Raw genomic sequence first — 23,038 nt, forward strand, 5'->3', positions numbered from 1 at the left:
CAACCAGCACAACATTTGGTTAAGTTCTGGATGCCAACAGCTTGAGCCTGAAACGCTTGCTGCTTGTTAAGATGGGAGATCAGTAGGTGCTAAATGGAGATTTGAAAAGATACTTTCTCACTCTGATTCAGTATCTCTAAAGTGTGACCTCTGGGAATCAGCTAAGGGATCTCACCACCCCCAACAAGGCCTGGCCCGCTCCTTCCAGTAGTAATAATGACTATGCAGACATAGATGGGGAGATAATCCTTCAGAGTAAACCAGGAAGAGGTTCTGACTTGCCTGGGGTTTACAGCATTCATTGTTATGCTAATGAGCTCATAGAGAACTTTCAAATCCAAGGCACCACTGTGGACCAAGAACTGTTGAGTTCTTAAGACTCAGAATGGTGAGATGGCTCAGCAGGTAAGAGCACCAACTGCTCATCCAAAGATCCTAAGTTCAAATCCCAGCAACCACATGGTGGCTCACAACCACCCGTAATGAGATCGGACACCCTCTTCTGGTGCGTCTGAAGACAGCAACAGTGTACTTATTTATAATAAAAAAATAAGTCTTTAAAAAAAAAAGAAAGAAGGATTTATAAAAAAAAAAAATACTCAGAATGGACTCAGTGATGGAGCCAAGAGCAAGGACCTGGGTTCAGCCCCAAACCAAACAGCACTTGGCAAGTAGAGGAAGGAGCTGTGAGGGTTTCTGCCTATTCTGGGGGCTTCACAGCAAGGCTCCTTCTCAAGAAACAAACAAAAAGCCCACTGAGTTCTTGTTCTTTTAGCTTATCTGGAGGAAAGTGGGCTTGATACAATAACGAGGAAAGGAAGAATGGCCTATAAGTGGAGGGAGTATGTTGTAAGTTTTCACTGGCTAAGACTTCAGGGAAGCAAGTGATAAGATATATATGGTTGATTTCCTTCAACAATCTCTCCTTCTCTCTTCCTCCCTCCCTTTTGCCTTCCCTCCCTGTACACACCCAGGTTTGTGTGTGGGTGGGGTGCTTATAAAAGCCTAAGGTGCAGAACTTTGTAATGGCTACCCTTAGGCATTAGCACCTTCATCATCAGTAACTAGTGCTACCTGCACAGGAAGCAGAAGGCCCTGTGGTTCTTTCTCAACCTCATCTAGTGAAGAATATAATTGCTATTGGAATTTGGGGGCTCCTATCTGGATCATCAGGTTATAGGAGGGAAACTTGGGTCCCTCTCTTGGGGCGCTTGGGTCTCATTAATAACATAATTTAAGAATGGGCTTGCCGGGCAGTGGCGTCGCACGCCTTTAATCCCAGCACCTGAGAGGCAGAGGCAGGCGAATTTCTGAGTTCAAGGCCAACCTGGTCTACAGAGTGAGTTCCAAGACAGCCAAGGATACACAGAGAAACCCTGTCTCGAAAAGAAATCCCCAGACAGGACATATGTGAAATGTGAATCTCAACAGCTCTTTGTAGAATGGAGGAGAGAAATGCAGGGTAGGGCAAGCCACATCAGCTGACATGGAGGAGGTCAGTCATACGTCCAGCCAGCGGCCATATGGCAGGGAAGGAGGCTTTAGGGAATTAGGAGGCTCCAAACTATCGGGTAAACCCAAAATGTTAAGGAAAGCATTCCTAGAAGAGGAATGGAAAAAAGAAACAAGTTTTGCTTTCCTAAATAACTCAAAAAAGCCAGAAGACTTACAAAGCTATGGCCAACCCATTAGGTACCGCACTAAGGGTGGAGATTCTGGGGATGAAAAGTAAAGTGTCACATTCAAACAGTAGTTATCTCTATCCACCTATCTCTATCACATGGCTTAAGATCAGTCTTCCTTTGTAGGAGTAGTCCCTTAGGCAAAGTGATTGGCCTGACTCAGCAGGGATGCCAGCCCTCCATCCGGCCAGAGATTCTATACTTCTGACCAGGGGAGGTTTTTTTTTTTTTTTCCTACTCTAATGTAATGGAATTAAGTCTCATTCATAAGTCATTCAAATACCAGCATCAGCTAATCCATCTGGATCCAGCCCACCAGAAAAAAACATGGTGGCTACCCCTTTATAGTGCATTGTTAATTCTATTTCTCTTTATCATAGCCACCTAGCTGGCCCCACAGCACCTTGATCCCTGGACTAAAGGAAAGGTCCCTCTCTCTGATCCCACTCATGCTCCTGTAGTCTACTTCAGCACAGCAGCTAGGGTCTGGCTTTCAGGCCCTTTGTGACCTGGCCTATTATATACTCCTTCATCCACTGTGCCAGATACTCTGGTTGGTCTTCCCCATGCTGGACACGTACCAGGCACGTACATCTACAATGAAGAGTGGAATGGGAGTGGGGACCTCCAGGTGACCTTCCTCATCTCCGTCATGCCTGTGTTCAATTGTCACCTTCTCGGTGAAGCCCTGGTTCATTATTTTATTAATTGGCTATTTGACAGTCCCTTCCCATCCCTGTTAATATGTTATACATCCTGTATTATCTATGAGTTTCTGGTATATAGTTTATTCATCTGTTGGGTAAGTTGTTTGCTCTCTCTCACTCTGTTAGAAGGTAAACTCCATCAGAGCAAAAGTCTTTTTTATTTATTTATTTTTTGCTTACTTATAATAGCTCAGCCCCAAGAACAGTGACTAATTCATACCAGTCATTCGAATGTATTTATTGAATTAAATAAAGGAACAAATAGCTACCACTCTCTCCTACCTCCAGCAGGACAAGCTGATCTGTTTGTGTAAACTCAATTCTTTATCCTTTTTGAAACCGAGTAAAGTCTGTCTGAACAGAAGGTTCACTCTGAAATGGAGACAGTGGTATTGTCTGGTCTGGATCAGCAAACCACTCCGGGAGATGATGAGAATGTGGGTGTGAAGGATGCAGGACCCTATTGCCAGGTTAGACCTCTCAAGAACTCAGGTTCTTGATGACCGTCTTCTTGGGAAGGGTGGTTTCAACAGTGTATGAGATTTGGGGGAAGCTTTACATCAGTTTCTGGATGAAGGCTCTATATATACATACAAAGCCACCACCAAATCTGCCAAGCAGGCTGTAAGGAAGGCTAGAGGAAGACTCTCTGCACCTGGAAGCGCTAGGGAACAGGGCAGCCTTCCTCTGAGTGTTTCAAGTTTCAGTGTTTCAAGGGTGTGCCCTTTGCTTTTCTGACTATGTTCCTTGATATTGTAAAGTTCATGAGCTTGGTTCTTGGGGGCTGGAGGTATGGATCAGCAGTTAGGAGTGTGTATTGCTCTTGCAGAAGACACGAATTCTGTTCCAGCACCCACATTATGGTGTCTTAAAATTGCTTCTAACTCCAGCTTCATGGGGATCTCATACCTCTGGCCTCAGTAGGCACCTGTACTCACCTGCACATTCACACACACACACACACACACACACACACACACACACACACACACACAGAAAGAGAGACAGAGACAGAGAGAGAACACATCTTTTTAAAATTACATATATTTGTTTTTTCCACGGGGGTCTCCCCCTGGGGGTTGTATGCATGCATGATCACCATGTGTGGGTGTGTATGTCAGAGAACAACTTGTAGATGTTGGTTTCCTTCTTACTATGTGAGTCTCAGGGAATAGCTCAGGTCATCGGGCTTCGTAGCAAATCTCTTTACTCATCTCTTGCTAGCCCTGATAAATCTGTTTCAGAGCGTAACTTCTCTTATCTAAAAGGTAACTTAAAATGGAATGCTCATTTATATGCTTAAATTTGTATCAACATGAGAAACTCAGAATTCTTCCACAGCTGAGAAAAAGTACTGGTCAGAATTTTCTGATTGGTGTTTGATTTATTTTCTATTCTGGAAGCCAAAATGATATCCTACCAAAAGTAAAATAATTGTTCATTTTGATTATATGATTGATTTACTAATATAAGATAATTTACTAATAATTACTGAACAGTTATATAGTGTCAAAGCTAAATCTCTTCTATAAACCAACACAATATCAGATGATGGATAAGTTTGCCTCTGTATCAATCACAGTCAGAGCCCTGCCCCTTCCTTCTCTTCGCTTCTCAGCAGCTATTTGCCACAACTGCTCCCGTGCCTGTCCTATTGCAAGACGGAAGCAGCTCAGCTCAGGCTAACGGTCCTTGTGAACAGAGGACCTTTGGGAATTCACAACAGTGGGAGTAATTGCAATAGGGAATTTGTCATAAGGAGTCATCTTCCCATTTGTGAGAGGAGATGGAGAAGTTTGGAAGAGGGAGGGGAAGGGCTGGAGACCAGCCTTGACACAGGTAAGGGAGTCCAAACTGGCTGGGAAACACATACACATCCTGCTGTTATAGAGGGACTGCTAACAGGGCTGCTCTGAACATCTTCAGAAAGTTTTGGGCACAGTGTGACCATCCCATCCTGTGAGTCTCTATAAAGTCAGTTAGCTGGCCTATGGTCACCCCAGAGTGACCAGGGAAGAGTGAGGACAGAAACCTGCACATCATTTTCATTCTTTACAAATGGTGTTTGCCTTTCACCACACTGAACCAATGATGACTTGTGAAACATAGTGTCTGCTGTGTTATTTTTGATTCTGAAACATCAGGCAACTCTATACTTTTGCCCTTAATGACAAATATAGACTTGCAAACAGACAGGAAAGTAGATTTGAGGAAGTACAGTTCTCAGCATAACCAAGTAGCCCAAAGAACAATCCAGCCCAAACATTTTGATGACAAGGTGTGGGATTTTTTCCCCCTCTGGTGTAAAGGGCCCGATAACTCACTCATCAAACTCCTGGCCTGTCTCTCAGCTTGAGTTTCACTTCACCATTTCTCAATATATGATGCCTTGGGGTCGCATCTTTCAATGAAGCACTAGCAAGCATTTCAGCCTTTTAAGTAAACCCAGCCAACATAGCACCTGACAGAAGTCTGCAATGAAAGCAGCCGTGTGAGCAGATAAATTGATGGTGGGACTGTGATGGTTCAAATGCGGCTCAATTCGTTTGCATGTAATGGAGTTATAGGATTAATAGCACTGGACATTTAAGAACATCCTTATCTTTCTTCACAGAAAAAGTCCCTCTCTGAGACAAATAAAAGGGACGGATTACAGGAGCAGAAATCCTTTTAGTTAACATCTGACTTGTGACTTACGCTTTCAGCAAAAATATGCATGTAAAGTAAACTCTGCTCCCTGGCACTTTTCAGAGCAATAATAACACTGCCATAGCTGGAGAACGGGAGCCCATTACTCATATTTACACATCTCTGCCAGGCTAAGTTTTCAAAATATTGTGATACACAGCCAGAGTGGTGAAACTATCTTTGATCTGCAGCTCTATACACACACCCAGCTCTCTCTAATCCACCCGCTGTCCTAGATGGATGGTGTAGCACCATCACATCCCATTTGACCATTCGTCAACAAGACAGGCAGGGGATGCTTCCCTCTGATGTATACAATTTGTCTTCCAAATAATGCTATGGAAGAGAATAGCAAGGATAGATGCTTTCTTACAATAAATTATGATGTGTGGGTTTGGGTAGCTCTCCCATATCCCTGAGCAGTTTATGATTCCACTAATAGGGGCTATGTGAAAATTTTTGAGAGGACGAGTTTTTTTAGATAAAGACTGAGAGTTCTCTGATTTCCTTTCACCGTCTGGTATTTTTCACGTATGCCTATGTCTGTGTGTGAAAGCTGTTTTAGTAGTTGCCGCCACACTGGGACCCAGATGGAAAAGGAACTATAACAGAGTAAAGTTCAGCTACCTAATGGCTCCCTTGTGGAGACTGTTTCCACAGGGAGGACATTGGGGTGAGACTGTCATGTGTCACAAGGTCCAGCATTTGTTATTTTAATGTGGTCCTTACTCAAGATGGAAGAAGTTAAACCCACATATAAGAAGGAGGCTCAAGAGAAATGATATGTAGGCAAGAGTGCTCAGAGCTATGTCAAAGCACACCAGAATTGTATCAGCACTGACAACTGTGAAATGCCATCAGGACTATCTCAGTAGGGGATAAGATCATCAGTTTTTAAAGGAACCCCTTCCTCCACTCAATTCAAACCAGCTAGAGCGCTCTAAGAGTCCCTGTTTGGCCCAGTTCTTTAGATTTGTCCCCTTGGAAGTTGTTGATGACAGAGACGTCTTGATACAGGGACATTCTTCAATTATCCCTTTACAGAAGAAACGTCTGTGCAAATATTTAAACTACCCCCTCCCTCCGTGCAAATTTGCCTTTAGATCAATCTGGTCTTGGACGCATGCCAGGAATAGCTTAAGCATGGAAGTTGCTAGGTGGGAAGGATATAAGGAGGCTGTACGGACGCTGCGGGGCTTTGCCAGGGACTTAAAGCCACACACTCCAAGGGTCTCTTCTGGACTGGGAGTTCGCGCAGGGCAGAAAGCCTACATATATTGTTTGTTTATTGAATGAGACCTCCGAAGGGCGCCGAGGGCCAGGGGCTTGGTCTCGCAGAGCCGAGGCCACCAGGCAGCAGTTCCCCGGTGAAGCCCTCTCCCACCGCTCCGTGGCCGGAGCGCTGCAGTCCTTCCCGGCCTCTTCTTTCCAGCCCAGCGCTCCCGCCGCGGCTGGACTGGACACGCGGGAAGCGGGGGGCACTATCTCTCCCGGGCAGGGTCTGACCGGTGACTGATCTCGGTACCCCACGGATTCCCGCGGATGCCAGGGACCAGACGGGCTCTGGAACCTGCACGAAGGGGGCGCGGTGGGAGCCGAGCGGGACACCATGGAGCCCGCGGGAACGATCTGGGCTGGCGGGTGTTCCGGAGCCGGGGGCGGGGAGCCTGGAGCGCCGCCCCGCCAGCGCGCCCCGCCCGTGGGAGAGGAGGGGCTGCGGCGCGGAGGACCACTGGAGGCGCCGCGCGGCCGCCGCTGTCCGCGCTGGAGACCACAGCTCGGCACAGGCGGCGCCCGTCCTCCGCGCCTCCGGAGCCTCCTCCAGCCTGCGCGCCGGGCGGATAGCACGGGCCGTCTCCCATCGCGACCTACCGCTCGCCCTGCAGGTAAGTGTCTCTCGGCCGCGGGGTGGATACCCCGTGCTTGCCGCGCGGCCCGGGGGCATTGTGCGCGTCCAGAGGGCCGAGGACCCTGGCGATAACGCGGGTGGGCAGCCGCAGCCCCAGGCCCCCAAGGCATCGCCGTCTCCAGAGGCTCCCCAGCTGGGTAGCGCGGAAGCGAGGATGGCCAAATCGGTCCCCAGTGCGGTCAGAGTGGTAGGGGGTACCGGTGTCACGGTCCCGGCTCACCGCCCGCCCTCCCTTCCCGCGGCTGCCCGGGAATCCGGCTTCCTGGTACACGCATTCCCCTCTGCCCCCCTTCTCCGCCCCCCGCGGCAGTTCTTCATCCCCCTCTGCCCGCACCTCGATGCCCGCACCCCGATGCCGGCTGAATGGGTATGGAAGTCGGGGCCCGGAGGACTGATGTAATTGTCAGCGGAGAACCGAACCGGTGAGGGTGAGAGCGCCCGCGCCTACGAGAGCTGACGCCTACGCTGCACCTTTCAGGGAATCCGGTAGCCGCGGGCAGTGGCCGGGCAAGTTGTGCATCGGGTTTGGTTGTGCGCGTGCACTGCGGACTGTCCTCGCGAGCACTCCTGGCTACCCCAGGCTAGCGTCCCTGCAGCCCTCCCTGCAGCCTGCGTCCACGCTCGCCGCCTGTGCTACCTTCTCCGGTTCAGACCGGGACAGGGTTTGCATTGCAGTCAGGACCTGCTTCCCCTGCGTCTAGCTTGGAGCTGCCGGCAGATCCAGTCGCCAGGGACGCTGGGGGAGGAGGGATGGGAAACCTGGGAAGGAAGCTGCGGAGAACTAATGGCACCCGCAGATTTCTAAAAGCCTCTACCGTTTGCAGACGCACCGTAAACCACGTCTTAAGCTGCTTTTAAAAGTTATGACCAGATACTGATTCTGTGACGATTCTGTGATCTACCTGAAAGGTTGGTGAAACTAGAGACCTAAAGCTGGGGAAAGCATTACATAATGGACATGAAGCAAATGACAGAAACTAAACGGAACCCCGGGTTGCCAAATTGTTTCTCGCTTCTGGACAGAAAGTCCTATAACGCTTTTTTTTTTTTTTTTAAATAAGAATTTTCATTTTGGAGTCATTGGGCAAGATTTAATAAATCATATACTCGATTGCAATTTCTCCTAACAAAATAATATTTTGAACATATTTTCTTAAATTAAAAATACATACTAATTGATAGTTATGTCACAGACTTAAGAAATGTATACTTCAAAGGAAAATTAAAATTTCCGTCTTAAAACTATTAAACTTTGTTTTCCTCTTTTTAAGTTTTTGCATGCATCTCTATATATTCCTTCTCCACCCCCACCCCCTCTGCTTTGGAAGCATTTCTACAGTTTTGAGTACTGTGAGTTTATGATGCTGATATTCCTATCTAGTGCGTGCTACAGCATTGCAGGTACAAAGACTCATAATAAATGAATCAGAAGACCTAGCAGTAACTCTGGGAGCGAGCAGGTTCCCAAGGTCGAAGGGAAGATGCTGTGTAACTCGGCTGTAGTCACCTACAGAGGATGTGCATGCCTCTTTGGGTTACAAGGAAGGCCCTGATTGGTGGAATATTATTGCTGTCATTGGCTTCCTCATTTAATATATTTTACCCAAAATATTTTTTAAGTTAACAGGATATTTTGAAATTAAAAACCTTTGCTTTTACCAGTGTTAAAACCTCCTGGGTTTGTCCAGATTTTCAGTTGTTATGTCAATGACAATTATCATTCAGTGGAAGCATTGCTTTGGGGGAGACTTCTGGTTCAAATTGTGACTGATGATTTATCAGATGTCTCTTGGTTTTAGTATGTTGAAGTTCTGTTTCACAGAACTGTAGTTCTGATTTCAGAGGATCATGTAATAGATGCTGTTGTTTCTGTACTTTGATTTAACCTCAAGTGAGTTTTACTCATATTTAAGTTAACTTTACTTAAGTAAGAAACACAGAGTCTGTCTAAGATTAAATGTTCTTTTTGGTGAGAGGTCTGTAGTGGTACTAGAGATGGATTACGTAAATTATAAGTAGACAAAAGCTTCATGTGATCACTCATGAGGTTAAGAAGAATAAGGAGGTTTCATTTTATTACAATACTTGGCTAACTAGCAGTCCGAGATCGTTCAGTTGGTAATTGCTCATTAAGTCCCTACTTTGTTGAAGATACTAGTCTAGGTTCTGTGGGAGATGTGGAGTGTTCCAGCCCTCGTAAGTTTGTATCTGCTTTAAGAAAAACAAGGTATAAATTGTTGAAAGAAGAAAATTTTGTTTTTGTTTATTGTAAGGGTTAAGTAATATTTATACTTTAAAAATCTTAGAGTAAAAAGTTTATCATTATCCCTTTGTTTCTGTTTTTTTTTTTTAATTCTCTTACTTAACACTGTATCACCATGTTGTATGTAGCAGTAGCTAATTGACTTCCATTACTGTACCATATTTCATCTGTGTCCTAAAACAGTGTTTCTCTATTCTCCAGCCAGTGGCCACTTCCTTTTGCACTAAAAAAATAATATTGCAAAATGTTTCCTTAGGTACAGGTGTAAACATTTCTCCTGAGCAGATGCCCAGGGATAGAATTGCTGGGCTGTAGAGTTCTCTGAGTGTTTGAATTACTGAATATTGCCACATTCTCTTCCAAGATTGCTGTCTTAACTTACTCAGGGAAGCCAAGGAAACCAGCTAACACAGATAAGCAATGACTTTTTTTTTTTACATATGTGTTCTAAAATACACTTTTTATTTGTATTTTTTTTAAGAAAAGCAATGTGATGAGTGTAAAGCTTGGGACAGGGCCAGCGAAGTGGCTCAGGAGGTAAAGGCCAGTTGCAAACCTGATGACCTGAATTTGATCCCTGGAATCCATATGGTGGTAGGAAAGAATTGTCTCCCACAGGGTGTCTGTTGACCTCTCTACTCAAGCTGTGGCACATATCCCCTAAAGAAATACATGTTAAAAAAAAAAATACATGTTTAAAAAAAATGTGCAGTTGTCTTTTAGGAGGATCAGGGAGATGACAAAAGGTAGATATAAGTTCCACATAGTGATCTTAATTAGGACTGGTTGTTGGGTTTTTTTTGTTTTGTTTTGTTTTTTTAATTTTTCGAGACAGGGTTTCTTTGTGTAGCCCTGGCTGTCCTGGAACTCACTCTGTAGACCAGGCTGGCCTCGAACTCAGAAATCTACCTGCCTCTAGGACTGGTTGTTGTATAGATTAATCGTTGTATTTTTAAAAAGAAAAAGAGTGCATCTTACAAAGAACCAATGATGACATTTTAAAATTCTCAGGAAAAAGAAAATAAGGTCACTGGTGCTGTCACACAACAGGCTTCTGTGGCACCAGACCCAGAGGTGTCATTTGAAGGACAAGAAGCTGTCCCTGTGTATAAGCAGGAATTGGCTAGAATTGGTGAAGAATGTTGGCAGGGAAGGATGGATAGGAAGTGGTCATACTGAGAGGAGGAGGGCTACTTGGAACTGAGGAAATGTATGGCCATGGAGGAGTCAGACACTGGCAATTTTCCAACAGATAAATTACTCCAGGTGTCCGGGGAATGATGGGTAGAAAGAAAGTAGGAAGAGAGATTCAAGGCAGGAACCTGGCTATCTGAGAGTTCTAGAGTTCTCAAGTTTGGAAAAGATCAAAAAGAGTTCATTTTAAATCACTGAGAAGATAATCTAGGGCTTGTGATGTGATCCTAGGTAAGGAAGAGAGGAAAGAGTCAGAGACATCTGACTGAGGGAACTGGAGAAGTTCCAGTGGATTTTAGATGTTAATTACAGAGTTAGTTCCTATCAACTTCTGTTTGAACACATAGGCCTTGGAGCTCCCAGGAGTGGTGCGGATCCTGCATTGAAGGATGGAACCCTCTGATGTATCTCAGTGAGTACAGAGAAGTCATCGAAAGAGTAGTACAGGAGACTCATTTTATATTGTCTATTAATGGATGGAACATAAATAACACCTTATTAAGATACTATGGTGTGTCAATGTGGAAGATGGCATTGATCTACAGAGTTGATGGAGTCCTGGGGTTACATGAAAAGGATTGGGTGGGAAGAACCAAACATTCACAGCATGCAATTCAAGGGTGGGGACTTCCCATTCTCAGCCACTGCTTACCTGGAGCAAAGATGCTAATCGCCACTTTCCAAGGATACAGAGAGAGTCGTAGGCCTGAGGGAAAGGGACCTTTAGATTTGCTCTCCTAATGTTTCTGATTGAATGTTGTCAAGCGTACACACGTGCACATACGTTGTCTCCTTATACCTCCTTGATAAAGAGTCAGCCCTCTCAAGCTCTTGTCATTATAAAGAGAGTTTCTGCGCTCCCCTTCAGAGACAAGGATGCCAGCTTTTTATTTGCTCCCTTGCTCTATTTCTGTTTTGATAGATTCTCCCTATGTAGTTCATGTTGGCCTTGAACTAATTATGTGGCCCAAGCTGACCTCAGACTCAAGATCCCCTGCCTTTGCTGTATGAATAATGGGGTTATAGCCATTCCTAGCTCAGGGCTTTTATTTGTAAGGAATAGTATATGTTGTTGTTTTGGCTGAATATCAATGTGACAAGCAGTAGATGAAACACAACTTACAGGAGGAAAAGGGTTTATTTGGGTTCTACTTCTAAGTCACACAGTCCATCATAGAGGAAAGTAAGAGTAGGTACTCAGGCAGGAGCTTGGAGCAGAGAACGTGGAGAAGTACCACATGCTAGCTAGCTCACTTACAAGGTTATGCCCAGCTAGTTCTTATACAGCCTAGGGCCATCTGTCTAGGGATAGTGCTGCCTGCAGTGGGCTGCCCTCCCCACATCAATTAATAATCAAGACACTTCCCCACAGGTTATTCTGATTCTAGGTAGTTTCTCAGTTGAGGCTTATACAAATTGACATTTAAAACTAACTAGGACATGTACCTTTTGATTTTTTTTTTTCAAATATAAAGAAAATATCCAGGCAGTGGAAATGGTCACATTTTTGTTGATGCTTGAATGACTCATGATAAGTTGGCTCGTAGGTTTTCAAGCCGGAAGGGATTTAAAGGTTGCCTGTACAGGGGTCAGGACTGCAGCTGGGTTGGTAGAGTCCTTGTCTGCCAGGCATGAGTTTGTCTTTAGTGGTACAAAAAAGACAAAACCAAACTGAAAGAAACACACAATCAAAAACCATTCTATCAGTGCCACTGACTTTCCAAGTTAAGAAAAGGAGGCCCCACACTTAACTCCATGGGCCCTGCTGATAATACTGAGAAGGTTTGACCAGTAACTGATAGTGGGACGAGGAAGTAAAGAGGGTCCCCTATTTAAGGAACCAGAAGGGGAGATGAATGAGAAAGGGAGCCAGGACTGAGATTTTAATCTTCCTTGTGTCATATATTCATGTATTTATGTATTCCCCCCTCTTGCTTTTTCTCTTTTCTGACTAGAAAATGAAAATGTGTGCATATAGTTTTTAGTGTTTGCTCTTTTTTTTCTTTTTTAAAAAAGGAATTATTTATTTTATCCTATATGTGTGAGTACTTTGCCTGCATGCATGATGTGCACCACAGAAAAAGGCATGAGATCCCCTGAAGCTGGAGTTATGGATGGTTGTCATGCGAGTGTTGAGAACAGAGCCAGGGTCCTCTGCAAGAGCAGCATGTGCTCTTTGGACAGTGATAGCCCTGTGGCTTGTTCAGTAGTGGGAGGGCACAGGGGAAAGTGAAGTTGCCTGCGCTGGCTACTCTGTTTCATTTCCTTGACATTCTCTTTCTTTATGTTAACAGAGAAAGTCAGCTGCACTTGGGCCAGGAATAGGACCTGAACATGTAGGTTTTGCCTTGCCTTTTTTAGAGGTACATTTCCCATAGCTCTTGAGACAGACCTATTCACCCCTTCAAACCTGTAAAAGTAGAAGGAAAAATAACACCCATTTATTTTTAGAATCTATTTTTTTCAGAAGTCAATCTAAAAATAAACTTGGCCTCAATTTCCATCTGTAGGTGCCACTTCACATGCCCTAAACTAGAGCTAAGCTTTATTTACTTATTGTGATGTTGGGGATAGAACCTGGGAATTTTTTTTTTTTTTTTTTTTTTTTTGGTATGCTAGGTGAGTGGTCTACCATTGAGCTACATCCTCAGCTCATTCTTATAAATTAGTATTAGATGTAATAAACATACTAGGTACCTAAGTAGCTAAAGGAACATTAAAGTAAATATATTTTGTCATGTGTTATTTCTAGAGATAAAGTTGAAAGTCTGGATTTATTTTAAATTATGTTCATATTTTTGCTTTCTGTTTATCTATAGCAGCTAGACAAGCTTTTGCATATTCTCACCCCAGCAGGCAGCACATCTGAACAGTGTTTATTGTATAATTTCCCAGGAATAGAAAGAGTGGCACAGTTTGAATGGCATGTGGATTGTAAAAAGACATTAATATATTCTTTTTGATCTCAGTAAGTTTCAAATTGAGGCAACACACACACACACACACACATATACCATGGGGAGGGGTGGGGGAAGGAGAGAAAGAAAGAGAGAGACAGAGAGAGACAGAGAGAGACAGAGAGAGACAGAGAGAAATCTGCAATCTGCAAGGTAGCCCAAGCAAATGTAGGGCTCATGTAAAAAAAAAAAAGTCCCCTAAGAACACAGGGGAGGGGAACAGAGTTGAATCCAAGAGGACTAAGAGAAGCAGATAGTGAAGTGGAAAGTCAGCAGAAGGGGTGGGCGAGACTGCAGCCCCACCTGTCTCTCACTTTCAGAATGTGCCAACAGAGGAAATCAAAGTTCGGACCCCAGAAGCTATGAAGATCAGATATTTTAGAAACCACTTGACTCTCCATTAAAATAAAGTCTTTAAATATCTTGCAAACCGTAAAAGAAATAAGATTTAAACAAAACAAAACAGCTTTACCTCCATCTGAGGAAAGTTCACACATATAACAGGCAGAAGATAAAAGTTATCATAGTAGAGACTGTTCACAACATTCTTAATGTCCAAAGAGCTCCTGTGTATCAAGAAGAGAAAATGACTGATAACCAGTAGAAAAGGGTAAAGGAAGTGAACAAACCAGGCATTCCACAGAAAATTAATTAGAAGTGGCACATAAATACAAAGTCATGCTTACTTTATGAGGAGAGAAATGCGAGCTCACAGTACTTAAGTCCTTGTATCAGCAAACATCATGATCTTTTTAATGCATTATGGTATCAAGGCTTTCAGAAACGAATAAGCATCATGCATTATAGTTAGGTGTGCAAGATGGCAGATGTGACTTCCATGGATAGCATCATTTGGCATTAACTATCCAAGTTAAAAATTTACTCTAGGGACCTCAAAGGGTTTCTCTATTAATATACTTTGCAGGATGAATTTGCATAGAAATTTATTATAGCATTGATTAAGGAAGGAGCATTAAAACTTATTATCCTGAATAGACTAAATAATTTGGAAGCAGAAACAAAATTAGATTGCTATTGAAAATGCAAGACCACCCAATGCAATGTTGGTGTGGAAAGATCTCTAGGCTGGAAGAACAGAACCGATCAGACACAGGTTAGAAAATGACTGTTCATTAAATATTAGAAAAAGACTTTTCATGTTAAGTATGAACTAGAGCACACTTTCTCTTCTAACTGTAAATGCTGTTCCATAAAAACAAAAACAAGCCGGGCGGTGGTGGTGCATGCCTTTAATCCCAGCATTTAGGAGGCAGAGGCAGGCAGATGATCAGTTTTGTTGAGTAGTTGTCAGCAATGGAACTTTTTGTAACATCGGGGTCAGTCAGTTTGCTGGAAGCACATGCTTATCTCTATAAACAATCACTGTTACTGCTAACCTGACAGGTTAGAGGTCCACACAGTAGGACCCCGGAAGCATTTGCCCTTTGGAACAACATCTTGATTCCGTAGAGTTCCCCTGCTTTCATCATGGCGCTCCAGCTAGCTGGTCTTACTGAAGAGACTCACAGAGCACCGAGAGTGGGACCCAGGTGTGCATAGGAATAAGGAAAACTGTGGAAGACTGTGATGGTAGAAGCCTGGGGCTGGGAGTGTGCAGAAAGTAGTAGAGCAGACCAAAGTCTTTATCACCTGTGACTCCTCCTCCTGCTGGCCGGTTTCCTCCCCCAGGGGGTGGGTTTCCTCTAGTCCAGGAATCTGTAGGTTTTAGTCTTTGGTTCTGGGGTGCATTTCTAGCTATCACTGATCCTCTCTTAACGCTCTCCATCGCTGTAAACATTCCCTGGAATTTTTTTGTAATACTTGCTAAGTTTTTTGCTGAGTTCTACTCTCTTATAGCTGTGTACTCTGTCATTGTGTCATCACACTCTTGTCCTCACACCCACAAAGAGTGCCAACTATCAAGGTAGAGCCCAGCACAGAGAGACACAGGAGAGGTAGTGCAAGGACTGTTGATAAATCGTTCGTCTTAGAAGAATAGCTTTGTGCTGGCAGGAATCTTATTGGCAATAATATGAATAGTTATGAGTTACATATACCGAAGAAACAAAAAAGCATGGGGTTTATCAGAGCTGCCATGCTGAAAAAATGTTTTCCAAAGAGAAATAAAATATTCTAGTCAGAGTACTAACTCTAACTCTAGTTAGAATCAACTGTGCATCCAAATATACTGGGTAAATAATATGCACATTTCTGCTCCAAGGACGTTCTCTGTCCTCTATGTATACATGTCTTTCTGTTCCTTTCGTACAAGTTTATTTAGAAATCATTGATGAGGGGCAGAGAATCCAGCAGGTTTGGTGCAGCAGGTGGTGAGCCTTAGGTGTTAAAGTTGGTAAACTGGAAGAGCAAGAGCCAGGAGAAGTAAGTGGGAAAGGCAAGAGAAATGCCTACCAGAGATGAGAGGGTGATGCAGTGACCTCAGAAGGCTTGCTTTTGTGAAAGACACATGGAAGAAGCTAAAGAATTTCTGTCTACCCTTCCAGCCTGGAGAAATTTCAGGATGTAGGCGATCCTTAGCTACCGTATCTGGGATATCTATTTCCTAGTGGGATTCTGAGAGCAGGTTTCATGTAACTACATTTTGTTAGGAGATTCTCTAGTGTGTGTTGAATCCAGGTGAGCGTGGTGTCATGCTAAACTGCGTTTACTTTGCCATTCCATCAGTTTCTTTCAGTGTATTCCCTGTGGAAATAGGCTATCTCTTGGAAAGTTTTGCTAGTGTAGACCCTTTTCAGCAAAGCAGTGCTTATTTCACAGGAAGAGCCCTGGAGTGAGCATTGTAGATACCCAAGTTTTATTCCCAGTTTATATTTGCAAAGCAACCCAGCCTGGGTCAGTGATCTCTCAGATCCTGTTTCCTTGTATTAGAAATGAGCAGACAGGGCTGGTGAGATGGCTCAGCAGGTAAGAGCAGCGACTGCTCTTCTGAAGGTCCTGAGTTCAAGTCCCAGCAACCACATGGTGGCTCACAACCACCCTTAATGCGATCTGACGCCCTTTTCTGGTGCGTCTGAAGACAGCTACAGTGTACTTATTTATAATAATAAATAAATCTTTGGGCTGGAGCAAGTGGGGCCTACTGGATCAGGCAGGTTGGCCAGAGAGAGAGGGGTTGAGACTGGAGCGAGCAGAGGTCCTAAAAGTCACTTCCCAACCACCATATTAAGGCTCACAACAATTGGTACAGCTACAGTGTTCTCATATACATGAAAAAAAGAAAGAAAGAAAGAAAGAAGGAAGGAAGGAAGGAAGGAAGGAAAGAAAGAAAGAAAGAAAGAAAGAAAGAAAGAAAGAAAGAAAGAAAGAAAGAAATGATCAGACAGTAGAGTGCCTTTTGGAAGAGTTGGAATATAAGGCTTATATTTACATTAGATGAACTAATTTTTGTTGTTGATATTTTATGCTTATGTAGCCTAGGCTGGCCTCCAGTTTACTCTGTAGCCAGAGATGGCCTTAAACTGCCACTGTTCCTGCCTCGCCTCCTGAGTGTCGGGGTTACAGAGGTGTGCGACTATGCTGGGGTACTGCATCTTCCTCCCCGGAGGCGCTGTTCATTGGTCACAGATGTGAGGTGAAACCTTTCCTTACTGGTACTGTAGATCTTAGAAAGGACATGGAAACCAGATGTAAATTATGATTTCATTGCACTCAGTGATTTTTCTTAAATTTCTTAATATTTTTTTCTCTTCTGGTTCTTTGCAAGTTGGTTTGTCTTGTCATAAGAGAAAAAAACAAAGCTAGAAATGCCCAGTTCCTGGTGTGTTTGGAGTCTCCTGTCAAGCCCATAAGAAGTGGTGAGCCTAGGCTCTGAAGATGATGGCTCAGGCTGCCTGGCTGTTTTTGTCTTCTCAGCCATGGGTCATTCATTGCCTGTTCCATACCCGACCTCCCTCTACTTCCAACAGCACCTCCTCCATCCTTCACAAGTCCCCATGGTGTCACTGTTGTCCCCTACACCCTCTCACCTCCTGTGCTCTGTGCTTCTTTGGTTCCAAACTTTGTTTTGAAGATTGGATACTATTTTGAAAGTCCAGAAGCTGTCTCTTGGCTTTATTTGTGTTGCTGTTTTATTTGCTGGCAATCTAGGGATTGAACTTGGGGCCTTGCATGGCCTAGGCAACTACTGTACTACTGTCCTTTACCCTTGTGGGGTTTGTATATTTGTTGTTTGAGACAGAGTCCTGCTATGTAGCTCAGGCTGGCTTTAGACTGTATATTCTCTTGCCTCAGGCCCTATCCTAAAGCTGAAATTATAGATGCGTGTCACTGACTCCTGGTTGGATTTGCTCTCTTTGCTTTTAAATATTTTCCCCTATGTAATTAATTAATTAATTAATTAGCATTGATGATTGAACCAGGGGATCAGGTATGTTAAGCACACAGTCTACCAGTAACCTAGTAACCAGTAACCTTAGTATAACCCAAGCCTCTTTGAACTTCAGACTGATACAAGATCATAGTACAAAAACATAAAAATGCAGAAAAGCATATTTTCAAATATCTTGTATTGCTTGTATAAAAGTTTAGTTAAAAATTGGGTCTAACCTGCAGGTGTTTTCCAAATTGTACTTGTTACTCAGCAGTGTTTTTAATTTTTTGTTTTGTCTTTATTTGTTCTGTTTGTTCCCCTGTGTAGCCGTGGCTGTTCTGAACACACTCTGTAGACCAGGCTGGTCTCTAACTCAGAGGTTCACCTGCCTCTGCCTCTCGAGCGCAGGGATTAAAGGCATGTGTCACCACTGTCCTGCCAGTGTTTTTAATTTTAAGAAATTAAAACGTAGCCTTTTTTTTCTGGAGCAGTGTTAACTTCACAGCAAAATCAATTAGAAAATGCAGAGTTGCAGCACACACGCACGCACGCAGGCACGCAGGCACGCAGGCACGCACACACGCACATTTGCTCTTGCGGCTGGCATCAGCACCTGCATCGCTGCTGGCTGGGTGTTGGTTCCAGTCAGTGGACTCTATAGACACGTCATTATCCAAAGTCCATAGCTGACATGCAGGGTCAGTCTTCCTAGTGTACACCAGTTGCCTTGTGCAGCTCTGTAATGACAGGAGCTTACCACCATGGGAGGGGACAGGATGGTTGTGTTGCCCTAAAGAACTGTGCTGTCCTTCCCTGTCCCCTCATCAACCTGCGCCAAGTCCTTTTCCTCCTACTGTCTCTATAGACAAACATAGTTGTTTTGGAATTTCTTATTTGCCGTTTTATTTGCTTAAATTTTTATTAGTGTGCATTGATTACACATAGCGATAGACTTAATAGAGACTTTTTTGTTCACATATACCACATACTTTGACCATATTCATCCTCTTGTGTTCGCTTCCCCTTTCCCTTATAAACACCACTCCCTTCATTCCCCCAAACACCTCCTTTTCTAGTTCTCTCTCTCATATATATGTGTGTGTTCACACGCACGCACACATGTATATATGATCACACACATACATACCATGATTTACATACAGAGTTAAGGATTTGCACATGAGAAAAGCGTGCGACATTTGTGTACTTATCTTTCTGAGTCTAGCTTACCTTGCTTACTATTATGATCTCAAGACGTGTCCACCCTTCTACCGGTGAGGTAATCTCCATCTCCCTCAGGCTGGGTAGACTTCCATTGTATGTGTGCATTTCCCAGTTCATGCATCTGTCAGTGATCACTTAGATTGATTTCAGAGCTGTGGTGAGTAGTGCTGCACAAAATATAGACGTGTGGTTGTCTTGGAGGCTTCCTTAGTTTCTTTGGGTGTGTTGGCCAGGAGTGAAATCATATGGTAGTTCTATGTTTCATTGCTTTGAGGAACCGTATGCTAGTCATAATACATTTTTAAAAATTGTGTGTAGTATATGGCTGGGTACAGATGTGTGTTGTGGGGTGATATGTGTGCGTGCACACATGTGGAGGTCAGAGGTAGACGCCAAGGGCTTTCTTTGTCACTCGCCACCTAATTTATTGATTTTGAGACAGAGTCTCTCACTGAACCTGGAATTCACAGACCAAGCCAGTGACCTCTAGGGGTCTGCCTCTTTCTAACCCCATCCCTGGGTGCTAGGGTAACAGCCTGGTACCACCTCTCCTGGCTTTTGTGTCCTCAGGCTTGCATGGCAGACATGTTATTGACCACTTCATCTCCCCAGTACTGCTACTCATAGTTTTTATTTATTTATTTTTATTTTATTTTAAGATATATTTATTTTTATTATATGTAAGGACACTGTAGCTGTTTTCAGACACACCAGAAGAGGGTGTCAGATCTTAGTACAGATGGTTGTGAGCCACCATGTGGTTGCTGGGATTTGAACTCAGGACCTCCGGAAGAGCGACTGCTCTTCCACTGAGCCATCTCTCCAGTCCTTTTTTTTTAAATTTTTTTTTAATTTTAAATTTATTTTTTTGGTTTCTTGAAACAAGGTGTCACTATGTAGCCTTGGCTGGCCTGGAAATCACCATGTAAACCAGGCTAGCCTTGAACTCATAGAGACCTGGCTGCCTCTGCCTCCCTCAGTGCTGGGACTAAAGGCCATTATTCTCAGCTTACCCATAGCTTTTAAAAGATACAGAACATGTTCTTTTGAGCATGTCATGTTTAACTGAATTTTAGTTGAACACATAGGCTTCTTTCTTGGTATTATGGCAACTTGGTGATTGGCTTTGTTATATAGATGTTTGTATAGAACTCTGCCATTCCCTAGACTTGCTGGATCAAGGGATATCAGTTCTTTAAGATCTTCATTATGTATCCATTGCATTAAAGTCCATCAGATAATTCTAACTTATCTTTTCTAGTCTCCCTAATAGTGTTCATGATTTCCCGATAGAAAGAACTGTCATGTGAGCTGTCAGAACACAGACATCGTGGGTTCACACACAGCTCACACGCTAGACATTGCTTCGTGTGCTTGGTGGGTAGTCAGTTAATGGTCAGTGGTCTTTAGCTCCATTGCAAGGATAAGAACACTGGGACGCAAAGAGGTTAAAGAACTTGCCCAAAGTAGTTTCCCTGTCTGTAATATGGGTAGACTACCAGGGCTTATCTCTGGAGTTGGGGTAAGAGTTCGAGGCTCCTCTGCATCACAGGGAGTCTCAGCAGTGTCACCAAGTGTATCTCATTGTTGTAGAAATGGCACCCCAAAGATAGAACAACTAAAATGTCCAAAGAGAACTTAATTCAGTCTTCTTTTTAAAGGGTAAATATTCAAGTAGCAAATTGTCTTCAAGTTAAACTTTGCCTAAGTCAGTTACCATGTGGAACATTGTTGGCATTCATTGACAATCACTTAATGACAGTTTTATGGTCCTTTTTATCTTGAAAGGAAAGTGGGGACAGCATGTGTCCACCACACTCTGTAGATGTGGAGCCTAGGCCTTGCTGTGCTCTGACTACAAACACTATCTGGTCAGCAGTAAAATGTGAACCAAATCCGTCATCCCTGTCGTGAGTAAGCCAAGAGCATAAAGCTCAGTTTCCTTAACCCACACCAGTGCTTCTGCGGGTCATATCTAGAACCAGCATCTACTGTTTTATTTCACCATTAAAATTCTATTTTAAGCACATAAAAGTTCCCTTTCGTTCTCCTCCTGTCTTCTTTCTTCCTCCCACATTCCAGCCATTACATTTCCAGACATTTGATATTTCTTTTTTAAGATTTAATTGTCTGGTATTTAGTTTGTGTGTGCATATGTGCATGGTGTGTGTGGTGTGTAGGTCAGGGGACAACTTGTGAGAGTGTGTGAATGCCTTTGCTCCATTAATATTTCTTTTGAAGACACTTCTCTACTTACTGCTGTTTTCTGAGTCTCCCCCCCACCCCCCGCCCCCAAAAGGAAGTAGACTGATTTTTTTTTGTGTGTGTAGGTTTGGGCTCTACTCTGAGGTTCTCCGGCTTTCCGATATACTGATTCTTAATCTTTTAGCCACATGGGAATAACTGTTCAGAAGCTGGGGAGCACCTCAGTGGAGGTGGGGGACTCATAGATGTAAAGACTGTATTTGGATTCTCCCAATTTAAAAAAAACCCTCAAACTAGTGCTGTTTAAAGGCTTTTCCTAGAACTAGAAACTATCTGTTTGCATTCTTCACTCCCACGTTCACCTCGCCTTTCACATGCTGGGCATTCACTAAGTGTTCTTCAATATATAATTATTGTTAATTGAGTTACATAAACTACTCTGAACATAGTCTGCTGTTAGAAATGCTAATTATTGCTTTGTTTTATTTGTGTTTACACTTTAGTGTTTGGAAACACAGAATTAAAACAAAAATCTTTGAAGCTTTTCCTTTAAACTTTAATAAAAACACATAGTTCTGTAAAGCAACATCGCGTGTCTCGTCTCAAAATTTCCATCCCTGGGCAACTGATGATCATTTCTCTTTCTTCCTGTGAGAAATGTCTCTTAAAAGGTTGAGAAAAAAGTTCTTTGAAGAAAATGTCTAGTGATTCTTTGTGGGCTGGCCAGCCAGTGGGAAATGACAAAGTTTAGGAACTCCACTTCTCAAGGCAACAGTAAGGTTAACCAAGGTTAAATACATTTCTTCAATCTGCAGGCACTGAAACTCACACTGCTTCTTCTTGGTTGAAAATAGGCTATTTGACACTTCTCTGCAAATCAATGGCTTCAGTTAAATTCAAGTAGAAATCTTTTTCTTCAGGCACCTAACAATTTTTCAAAATTACTTTATGTGCTGTGTGTGTGCCTGAGTGTAAGTATGTGCACTGTATGCATGCAGAGGTCACAGGGGGCTCCAGTTCCCCTAGAGCTAAAGTTACGAATGGATGTGAACAGTGTGGTTGCTGGGAACCGAACCCATGTCCTTTGTAAGAGCAGCGTGTGCTCTTAACTGCTGAGCCATCACTCCAGTCCTTGTAGATTATTTTAAAAGCTGCCCAGAAGTTGCGTTATAACCTTTTCTCTCTGTTGTTTGCTGGCATTGATGTGGTGAGCATTGTACCGACAGGAAGTTATCAGTCTCATTTTGAGGGTGCTGGTGCAGTGCGCCTAGGAGGGTGGTGTTCACCTTTGAAAATTGTTTATTAAGTTCTTTGAACTTTCTGTACTAACTGGGTTTATTCAGAATTCCACTGAAGTGCAGCTAAAATGTCTGATCTTACCAATGTCACCAAACAGTCGTTTGAGAAGTGTAGCTTAATTCGCCTTTCCGACTTAAAGATAGGTTAGAGTCCTGGTTAGTATCCTAAAGAAAATATTGGAGAACAGTGTTGGGAATTGTTAGACAGCTGAGTCTCACAAAATGAGCTCAGAATGACAACTTAAAAGGAGAAGAAGAGCCAGCCTTCAAAATAATGCTTCCTTGGGGATAACGCTGAGACTATTTTGTGACAAGCAGATGACCCAAGTATCTGTCACCACATTTTTCTTAGGATCTCTCTTGAGTTAAGCTCCAGTTCTTCCTCCCAGCTCCATGCTCCCAAAAATAAGACTTAGACTCAAAATATATTTACAAATACCTTGGCCATATAGCTAGGCTCTTCTCTGACTAGATATAACTTAAAATATCCCATTTATTCTAGCTTACAAGCTGCCATGTGGCTGGTTAATCTGTGCTCAGGTACCATGCATCCGTCCGTCCATCTTGTCACATCTTCCTGG

The 23,038-nt window shown here is 43.3% G+C and overlaps 1 protein-coding gene across 8 annotated transcripts in view; it reads left to right on the plus strand.

The window, feature by feature from the left end:
* Positions 1-6,793: 6,793 nt before the first annotated feature.
* The window catches only part of Osbpl6 (oxysterol binding protein like 6), a 194,222-nt gene continuing 177,977 nt past the window's right edge, over positions 6,794-23,038 (plus strand). For 7 of the 8 annotated variants that reach the window (XM_031370696.1, XM_031370699.1, XM_031370702.1 and 4 more), the window contains exon 1: positions 6,794-6,963. The gene's annotated coding sequence lies outside the window, so the exon portion shown is untranslated. Of the gene's footprint in view, positions 6,964-7,456; positions 7,896-23,038 lie in introns of those variants that run through there. The other variant, XM_031370697.1, reaches the window with a different exon arrangement.

This window comes from Mastomys coucha, unplaced genomic scaffold, assembly GCF_008632895.1.
Source record: "Mastomys coucha isolate ucsf_1 unplaced genomic scaffold, UCSF_Mcou_1 pScaffold15, whole genome shotgun sequence".
NCBI lineage: Eukaryota > Metazoa > Chordata > Mammalia > Rodentia > Muridae > Mastomys > Mastomys coucha.